General features: G+C 46.7%; 1 pseudogene; it reads right to left on the bottom strand.

Annotated features, from left to right (window-relative positions):
- Positions 1-2758: 2758 nt before the first annotated feature.
- Positions 2759-4684, bottom strand: LOC121444725 (annotated as a pseudogene).
- Between the last annotated feature and the right edge of the window lie 1316 nt (positions 4685-6000).

Raw genomic sequence — 6000 nt, forward strand, 5'->3', positions numbered from 1 at the left:
ATTGTTGTTGAATTCTAACTTTAATCCATGGTGATCTGATAAGACACAGGTGGTTACTAATATTTTTTTGTAACTGTGTAAGTTAGCTTTGTTACCAAGTATGTGGTCAATTTTCGAGAAGGTTCCATGAGCTGCAGAGAAGAAGGTATATTCTTTCCTCTTTGGGTGGAATAATCTATAGATGTCTGTTAAGTCCATTTGCTTCATTAGCTCCATTAATTCTCTTATTTCCCTGTTAGGTTTCTGTCTGATTGACCTGTCCATTTGTGAGAGAGGAGTGTTGAAGTTCCTACTATTAGCGTGTGCAGTTTGATGACTGGCTTGAGTTTTACTAATGTTTCTTTTACGTACGTGGGTGCTTTTATATTAGGGGCATAGATATTCAGGATTGAGACTCCTTCCTGATGAATTGTTCCTGTTATGAGTATAAAATGTCCCTCTCCATCTCTTCTGATTGATTTAAGTTTGAAGTCAACTTTGTTAGAAATTAGTATGGCCACACCTGCTTGTTTCTTAGGTCCATTTGCTTGATAAGCCTTTTCCCAGCCCTTTACTCTGAGTAGGTGCCTGTCTTTGTGGTTGAGGTGTGTTTCTTGTAGACAGCAGAATGTTGGATCCTGTTTTCTAATCCAATCTCTTAGCCTGTGCCTTTTTATAGGTGAGTTGAGCCCATTGATATTAAGTGATAACAACCAGTGGTTGTTAACTCCGGTCACTTTTTTAGTAGTAGGGTTTGTGTTTTCCTTCTTTGATTTGCACTGGTGAAGAGTCTCTAGATATCTGAGTTATTGTGGTCATTGTTGGACTCCTTGGTTAGTGATTTTCCTTCTATTATTTTCTGTAAGGCTGGATTTGTGGCTACGTATTGTTTAAATTTGTTTTTTTCCTGGAAAATTTTGTTTTCTCCATTTATAGTGAATGAAAGTTTGGCTGGATATAGTAGTCTGGGCTTGCATCCGTGGTCTCTTAGTTTTTGGAGAACATCTATCCAGGACCTTCTGGCTTTCATGGTTTCCATAGAGAAGTCAGGTGTAAGTCTGATAGGTTTACCTTTATAAGTAACTTGGCCTTTTTCCTTTGCGGCTCTTAATATTCTTTCTTTATTCTGTATATTTTGTGTTTTGATTATTATATGGCGAGGGGATGTTTTCTTTTGATCCAGCCTCTTTGGTGTTCTGTATGCTTCTTGAACCTTCATAGGTACATCTGTCTTCAGGTTGGGAAAGTTTTCTTCTATAATTTTATTAAGTATATTTTCTGTACCGTTGAGCTGCATTTCTTCTCCTTCTTCTACTCCAATTATTCTTAGGTTTGGTCTTTTTACTGTGTCCCATATTTCCTGAATGTTTTGTGATGAGAGTTTGTTGGACTTGCTGTTTTCTTTGATCAGAGTGTTTATTTTCTCTATGTTATCCTCAGAATCTGAGATTCTTTCTTCTATCTCTTGTATTCTGCTGGTTATACTTGATTCTGTAGTCTCTATTCGTTTACCTAGATTTTCCATGTCCAGCCGGCCCTCTGTTTGTGTTTTCTTCTTTGCCTCCATTTCAGTTTTCAAGTCATGAACTGTTTCCTTTATCTGCTTGATTGTTTTTCCTTGGTTTCCTAGGGTATCATTCACTGATTTACTCAATTCCTCGAACTTTCTATTATACTTCTCATCCATTTCTATAAGGGCATTTTTTATATGCTGTTTAAGGGTGTCAATCACTTTCATGAAGTCCGTTTTTTCTACTTCTTCTTGATTAAGCTGTTCATGTCCTCCTGTTGTGGGGTCACTGGCTTCTCGTGGTTTCGTGTTGTTTTTCATGTTGGTGGTTCGTGTTGGGAGAATTCCTGCATTGGCATCTGCCCATCTCTTCCTCCCAATACTCCCCTTTGGATCTTCTTTTACAGGATCAGGTCTTCTTGCCCACTGATGTACCTTCCCAGTGATGTCACTCCCCAGAGATGTTTCTCCACAATGATGTTTCACTCGGTGCCCAGAGGTGCCCAGATCGAAACTCCGCGCTTCTTGGTTAGCTCGCGAACAAAGGGCCCACCCCGCTCGCTGCGGGCAGGCTATGGGAACAAAGGAGCTACCGGCCACCCCTTTGTCCTCCCGGTTCGGATTCGGTCCCAGCGTCCTAGCAGGCTGGGCAGGGAGGCCACTGTATTCTTTTAAACACTGCTTGGCCCATTAGCTCTAGCCTCTTAATGGCTAATTCTCACATCTTGATTAACCCATTTCTAATAATCTGGGCAGCACCATGAGGGGATGGCTTACCAGGAAGGATCTTAACCTGCGTCCATCTTGGAGAGGAGAGCTATAGCGTCTGTCTCACTGCCTTCTTTCTCCCAGCATTCTGTTCTGTCTTCCCTGCCTACCTAATTTTCTGTCCTATCAAAGGGCCAAGGCAGTTTCTTTATTAAGCAATGAAAGTAACACATAGACAGATGACTCTCCTCCTCAGTCCTCGGGTGTACAAAGTTTGAGGGCCTTGAAGGCTAGGTCAGACACTTATTGGAAATAGAGATGTAAGCCAATCATGGATTGTGAGGCAGGGTCAGTGTATTGTCCACTGCCAGTAAGCATGTCAAAGGTGACATTAAGTACAAATTTCAAATTTGTATGGGCTTGGGTCTCTGCTGCATCAGACCCATTGGAGGAAAACTGAGGGGTCAAGAATAGCCTTTAACATGGAGTACCAATTGTCATCGGTTTGAAGCTGCATGGGCCATTGTCTGAGTACTTGCTTAAAGTAACAAGAATCAGGGATTATCTGTCACCCTTGCATGCCCCTGCATGGCTCCCAGCCTGTTCCTGGCCCTGCTGCCACTGGGAGAGCTCATAGATGACAAGGACAACATTGCTGGGGCCTCCAGACTCCACAGGAATGGGATGCACTCAGAAGCACTCAAGCTTATCGAAAATGGACTAGAACCACAGATATTGGATCTGGCACTGACCCTCCTCATTCATTCATATTGTAACAAACACAGGTGCTTGGCCTTGCCCTGGGCGTTGAAAGTGAGGACATATTCATCACATCTTGTCTCACTGTGACATATTAGGAAGACACCAAGGGAGCCAGTGCCTCCTTCCAGCACCACCTGGGCAGCCTTGAGTCGAGAGAGCATGCCATGGAACCAAGGATATCCTGAGAGGGGCTGATCCCCCTCAGCACCTTCTGATTCCCCCTGGAATAGGAATGACCCTGTAGCTACTTCTGGAGTATCCAGGGGAGGGGAGGGGAGAGGATTGAGAGGGGATAAACTGTCCCTGCTGGGGTCTCCTCCTCAATGGGAATGTGAGGGGGCAATTTCGGAGGAAGCAGTTCCATTGAGTCAAAGTGGGAAGCAGCAATGGAGGCAGAACTGGGTGGGGGGGGAGGATGCTGATGACTGGTTGGAAAGGCCCCTATAAGCTCCCTGCTACAAGCGTTTGTTACTCTTGCTGGGTCCCAGCAGCAGATCCTAGCTGGGCAGACTCTCTGAATGATTCAGCCATGCTGTCTGTGTTATCCTTTGTGAGGGAGGAGGTCCCAGGGGCCACAGGAAGGGTCATAGAATGGGGTTGATAGCAAGGCAGAGTCCTGAGCTTAGGCACTCCTGGATGTCAGATACTCAGGCCTTTACATGAAGTACATCAGTTAGTTGTCTCCAGAATATACTCTGAAGGGCCATCTACCTTAATAACAAGCATATTCTCCCTGTTAGGCATCTCTATGGCAGTGGCTGTGCAGATATCAGTGACAGTAGAACAGGGAATGCTGAGTCATGGCTGGGATGCCTTGGGTGGTATAAAGAACTCCAAGCAACTTCTTCCTTTTTCATTTCCTTCACTTCTGAGCATTAGGTGACACTTCTGTCACTGAGGATGCCCTCTTCCCCCTGAGGTCAGCCCAGCCGCCTTTTCTCCATGACCCACTCTTGCTGGGTCAGGGGCAGCTTCTTCAGCCCCCATAAAACTGAGCAGCTCTTCTCTCTGTACCATTCCTGCTCCATCTTTCAAGGTTCTCCCTCAACGTCTCAGTCCATCTCTCCCAGAGGACGTGCCATCACTAGTCAATACCCTACCAACTGTCCCAGCACAACCAAGGAGTGGGAGGTGCTGTTTTCACCTAGGACTGGAGGGCCTGATGTGGTCTCCAAGGCCTAATTGGGGAGGAAGAGTCAGTGACTCCTTGCAACTGCAGGGTGCTTGGTACAGAACCTCTGACTGAGTCACCCACTGAATGGAGGGAAAAGCATTTCTTGAGCTTTGACTTTGAGGACATTGTAGAGGAGGAAGAGACTGAGGAAGGAGGGGGACCAGCTAAGTCCTCAGAAGATAGAGATGGGCCCAACACAGCCAGGGACCCTCCTACCCTGCAGCTGTCAAGGGACAAGTCATGTGGTGGTGCAATCGCCACACCAGGGCTCAATGGGGCCAAGACAGGTAGGGAGAGTCAGCCCGAGGCCCAGGCCACCTCAGCTTTGAACTGTAGGAATAGCTCAGCAAAATGGCCAGAAAAGGCAGCTTCTGCTCCAGGCTCTGCATATTGTGTGTGGGAGACCAGGTAGAGGCAAAAAGAGTAGGCAAGATCCAGGGCAGCAGCCCTCACATGGAACTCACAGAACTCTTACCAAATTGGGGGAGGGAGTGGTGGCAACACTGGTGGAGAAGGAAGACCCCATCCTCTGGGGACAGGACACCAATCATGATGGACCCCAGGAGGAGCCTGTGAGGAGGGGCAGCAAAGAAGAAAATGACCAGAAGACACAGGGTGAGCAGGAACAACTGCATCTCAGCCAAACTAGTGGAAGTAGCAGTCATCTACTTCCAATCCCAGAACGTTCCAATCCCAGAAGGGAAAGGGGATTCAACCACAGTCGAACATTCAAAGCCTTTCCATGAATTAAGAGACTGGCCACCGCCCTGATGGCTCTTAGCTGGTGGTCACATAACCGGATGTTACGGGAGAGAAGTGGATAGAAAAGGTCCAAAAGTCCACACTCTGAAGAGCAGTCGGAACTCCCCATTAAAGCAAGAGAACCTTCAGATAATCCCAGAGAATGGCCCTGGGCAAAAGTCATCAGTTGCTCTCAGTCCTCGAAGGAGGGAGTCCGCATGAAGACAAGGACAAGGACAGATGGGAAGGGGAAAGTAGTGTTTGCAGACCCAACGGAGAGTGCTGCTTGTGGTGAGGGACTTGTGTGATTTGTTAAGCCACAACCATACACTCACACAGTGTCTCCAGGCAAAAGGACCAGTTGGAGGGTCGTTTATTGGTTCTACCTCCTGGGTGATCAGCACTTCTGTGGAGGTACCAGGATCAACCCTGTCACGATGGAGAGTTCCTAACCAGGAAGACAAACAGGGGAAAGCAAGGAAATGGAAAGCAAAAGAAGGGCTCAACTCACCGAAAACAGCCAAAGGGGGTAAACTCAAGACCCTGGCTGGTGGAGAGTCACTCTGGGAATGGCAGTGAGAGCAGCAAACAAGAAAGAAAATGCCCAAAATGAGTATTAGGAGAACCCAAAAGGCAAGCAAAAGGAAAAGGTTCATCTACGCTGGGTGCCAGTTGTTGCTGCCGGTTGTGTGACCCCCAGTTCCTGTGGGGCAGGGGGGGTAAAGAGGCACGGAGACAACAACACAGACTCTGGAGAATTAGCTAATAAGAGGCGACAGATATGGGCTAGACAGTGTTTAAAAGAATAGAGTTTCCATGTAATTATTTCAGGAAAAGCTAGCCGGGTGGCGGGAAGCAGCCCTGCGGCTCCTACTACACCTCCCCCAAAATGAGTCTCCTCTAACTGTAGCGTGTCCCCCAAGAAACATGCAATCTGCTCCTTCAGCTCCTGTCATAGCAGGATGACATAATCAGACACAATAAAGCACTAAATGTGAGGCTGAGGAAACATAAGAAACTCAGTAGTCAATAATCTAGTCTGGAATTGGGGACCTTGAAAGCTGCCAGAAATACTGTCTCCGCAGAACACTTAAGAAGCCACTACCTAAATAGGAAATGGTAAGCC

Source organism: Microtus oregoni, unplaced genomic scaffold (assembly GCF_018167655.1).
Source record: "Microtus oregoni isolate MIOR12 unplaced genomic scaffold, Mior012 000138F_ref0000102, whole genome shotgun sequence".
Taxonomy (NCBI): domain Eukaryota; kingdom Metazoa; phylum Chordata; class Mammalia; order Rodentia; family Cricetidae; genus Microtus; species Microtus oregoni.